This window comes from Crocuta crocuta, unplaced genomic scaffold (genome assembly GCF_008692635.1).
Source record: "Crocuta crocuta isolate KB4526 unplaced genomic scaffold, BGI_CrCroc_1.0 scaffold97, whole genome shotgun sequence".
Classification (NCBI taxonomy): Eukaryota; Metazoa; Chordata; class Mammalia; order Carnivora; family Hyaenidae; genus Crocuta; species Crocuta crocuta.
In genome coordinates, this window is record NW_027531999.1 from 4,157,449 (window position 1) to 4,162,215 (window position 4,767).

Consider the following 4,767-nt stretch of genomic DNA (forward strand, 5'->3'; position numbering starts at 1 on the left):
ATGGGGATGGTTTCAAATTATGTTTTTTCCACTGCTCAGCCTTTCTGAAATGTTAATTTTACTTTTGGAATTAAAACATAATATATTTTTAAAATATGCATCTGAAAAGGCTATATACTGTATTATTTCATTCACACAATATTTTCATAATGGCAAAACTAGTATTGAGTGGGGCTGTGAATATATAGAGGTAACACTAGGGAGTTATCTGGTAATGGAACAGCTCTGAACCTTGATCATGGTAGTGGTTACACAAAACTATACATGGGACAAAACTGTATAGAACTACATACATATATACACAGAGATGCAAGATTTAAAAAATAGTGAAATCTGTATACGGTCTTTAGTGTAGTTAACAGTAATGTACCAATATCAACTTCCTGAGTCTCTTATGTATGACAGCTATATAAAATGTCACCACTGGGGAAACTGAGTTAACAGTATATAGGACATGACTATTTTTGCAACTTCCTATGAGTCTCAACCTAAAAATAAGGGTTTTTTTTAATGCCTGCGCTTACATACACATTATGTGCTTTTTTTTTTTTTGAGAGGGTGGGAGATAAAGTAATGCAAAATGAGCCATGAAATATATAACTTTTTTTTTTTGTAAAAATATATAACTTTCAAGACACTACTGCCTACTAACTATTCACAAAACCACACATGAGGCAAATAGCAGACTTGAGATCGAACCATAACTTACTTAAGTCAGGCTTTAATAAAAGCCTTCAATTTAAATGAAAGTATCAGTCAATTTTCAGAATATGCTTAACTGAATAGCTCTGAATCTCAAACCCTATACTTACATATTCCATTTAGCAACAGTTCTCAGAATTTTCTCCCTTGTCAGAAAAGTTTCAACAGCTATAAATAAGATTTTCTTACATATATTCAAATTTAAATATATTAAGTGACTAATACAAAGGATATAAATAATTCATGACTCTTAAATTGTGCTACATGATAGCAACCATATCCATCTTAATTCTTCATTTTAACCTCAATGCCTTGCATGGTTCTTAATACCTACTAGTCTCCCAATAACTATTTACTGACTAAGTCGTTCACTGAATGAATTCATGTTCTAGCCAAGATTCAATAATGCCTAAGTCCTTCCAGCTTTAACTGAGAATGGGAGATAGAAGGTAGGATTAGAAAAAAAAAAAAGGCATGAATTTGCACTGGATCCAGCTTCTACCAATTCACCAGGTCAAAAGATTACACTAACCAACATGACATCCTAGTTTATCAATGCAAACTGACCTTAGGGAAGGAAAGGAAAAAACCTTGAGTCATTTCCTCTGATTACCAAATCCTAAAGAATCGTTTAATAACTAACTAGAAAAAGAACTAAACTAGTATCAGAAAATCTGCCTCACCCACCTTCATCATCTAATGTTTTTTCCTAATATTTTATCTATTTATTTATTTATTTTGAGAGACAGAGATGGAGGGAGCAAGTGAGTAGGGGAGGAGAGAGAGAGGGAGAGAATCCCAAGCAGGCTCTGTGCTGTGGGCTTGAACTCAAGAACTGTGAGATCATGACCTGAGCTTCAATCTACAGTTGGACACTTAATGGAATGAGCCACCTACACACCCCTTCAATCACTTAGTATTTTCAAGTAAACCAAATTTTCTTTGCTATATGCAAATCCATCAACTTTTTGACCCAAAAATCTTAGCTGGACTTATGTAAAGCATCAAAAACATATGCTCTAAGCTCTCAACAATCACATGTATATAATTATATGGTAATTATACATTATATCTACATGTATATATAAACATAAAATACATAAAAACACGATTACAACAGTACTATAAGACACTTGTCATATAGCAATATATGTCTATTTTATTTATTCATTCAGAAAAGGTCAAGGTACTGACAGCGTAACAGTGTACAAGACACAGACCATGCCCCAAGTTCACAGTCTATTTAGACTTAAAAATCTTAAAAAGCAAGTGTTGCTAGTAAAAGGAATCTTAAGTAAACCAGGGTTTAAATTCCAATGCTACCTTCTATTAGCTATGTTTCTAAGTCTTAGTTTGCAGAACTATAAAATAAAATCATAAAATATAAAAATCCCTGGCAAACTAGAAAGCACTATACAAATGTAAGGTATATTACTGCACTTAGTTTTTCATTAAGAAAAAATAAAACATCAGGTTACCTCCCTGCAGGTTGCTTATTAGTTGCAAACGAAAAAAAAAAAAAAAAGTAACTATACAGTAAATAAACCAAACAACATCTTGACCAAAATTTAAGAAACAACCAGGGTTTTACTTATAAGCTCTAAGCTACACAATTTTACTTTACTTATTTTTTTTAATGTTTATTTATTTTTGAAAGACTGAGAGAGACAGAGCACAAGCAGAGGAGGGGCAGAGAGAGACAGAAACACAGAATCCAAAGCAGGTTCCAGGCTCCAAGTGGTCAGCGCAGAGCCCTTCGTGGGGCTCGAACCCATAAAGCACGAGATCACGACCTGAGTCGAGTCGGATACTTAACCAACTGAGCCATCCAGGTACCCCTAACGTACACAATTTTAAAGTAGTATTAAAAATCACTCCGTAAAATTAATACAGCAAAACAAACAGCAGAATCGTATGCAAAGACTTCAAATATCAAAATTATCAGAGACAAAATATAAAATAAATATATTTAATAGGTTTTTAAAAAATAAGTTTAAGAACATGGCCAAGAAAAAGTAGACTACCCAAAAATAATAAAGATAAAGCAGTCTTAAGAAGGAACTAAATGAAACTTCTAAACATGAAAAAATATAGTAAATAAAATATTTTAAAACTCAATTAGCATACAACAGGGATGAACCTTGAATACATCATGTTAGGTGAGTAAGCCAGACACAAATGTACAAATATTATATGATCCACTTATATGAGGTACCAGAATAGCCAAATTCATAGAAAGAGTAAGTAAAATAGCTCTTGCCAGGGGCTAGTAAAAGGGGGGGGAAAAGAAATTACTATTTCTGATTATTTCAGATTTCAGTTTGAATGATAAAAAAAAGTTCTGGAGATGGACAATGGTGTTAATGAATGTACTTTACATCACAGACTAACACTTTTCAACAGGTTAGGGGCACCTTGGTGGCTTAAAGGGTTAGGTGTCCAATTCTTGGTTTCGGTTCAGATCATGATCTCACAGTTTCATGAGTTGGAGCCCCAGCTTAGGCTCCACAATGTCAGTGTGGAGACTGCTTAGGATTCTCTCTCTCCCTCACTCTGTCCCTCCACAACTTGCGCTGTCTCTGTCTCTCAAAATAAATAAATAAACTTTAAAAAAATAAAATAGAAGTTTAAAGTGGTAAGTATATTTTACTATAAAAATTAATGTAATAGTTATCGTGAAAAAATAAACTGGTTGGACATGGCTGAAGCAAGAATTAGCCAACTCGAAGAAAGGATCTAATTATCCAGAACACAACACAGAAAGATAAAGAATGGAAAATATGAAATATAAAAAATTATAGGTTTTATATTAAGGTTAAGAGGCACAGAGGGTAGAGTAAGAAGACCGAGTATATTTCAGTACAAGTTCCAGATTAAAAACTACGGAAAATAAGTTTTGAGAAGAAAATGGCCAAAAGTTCTCCAAAATTTTTGAAAGACACCAATACTGGGGTGTCTGGGTGGTTCAGTCGGTTGGTCTGCCGACTTCAGCTCAGATCATGATCTCACGGTTCCTGGGTTCGAGCCCCGCGTCGTGCCCTGTGCTGCCAGCTCAGAGCCTGGAGCCTGTTTTGGATTCTGTGTCTCCCTTTCTCTCTGACCCTCCCATTCTCACGCTGTCTCTCTCTCTCCCCCTCTCAGAAATAAATAAAAAAACGTTAAAAATTTAAAAAAAAAAAAGAAAGAAAGAAAGAAAGAAAGACACCAATCCTCAGATCCATGGCCTGGTGAATTCCAAGCATGAAAAATAAAAAGAAATAAATTTCTAGACATACCCAAATAAGGTGTGGAAAACAGATTCTAAATATAGCTATAATAAAACAACAGATATCTATAAAAGAATGACAATTAGATGGATTACAGACTTTTCAACAGCAATAGATGCCAAAAGAGAATGGAATAAGATCTATAACGAACAAAGAATGCAGACTGCTAACATAGAATACATACTCAGAAAAACCCATCTTCAGGAATGAGACTTAGATATATTTTCAAACAAATGAAATGTTTTCCAACAACAGACCCTCGCTAAGGAAAATTCTAAAGGATATATTTCAGGCATAGAGACAATGATCTTAGATCCCAGACAAGAGGTCTGAGATGCAAATGGAAATGATGAGCAAAGATACTTGTAAATACAGAAGCAAATTAAAGCAACAGTGTTTAAAACAATAATAATATCTAATTTGTTAGGATTAAGGAAAGACTAAAATAAAGGAAAACTACATAAAGTTTTACTTCCAAACTGGAAAAAGGGAAATGAATTTTTTTTAAATTCATTAAAATAAAAAGGAAAAGGGAATGATTAACACAAAATTTAGATGGTGGTTACTTAGGAAGCGTGACAGAGAACACGAATGGTGAGAAGTATAAAGGGACTCCAAAGATACTAGCAATGTTCTACTTTTCAAGCTAGTTAGTGGTAGTTCATTTTATAATTATTTAAATTGTACATTCAGTACACTGTATGCTTTTGTAATAAAAGTCAAATTTAAAAATTAACACAGAAGAGGCAAACCATGAGAGACTCTTGAATGCTGAGAACAAACTGAGGACTCATGGGTG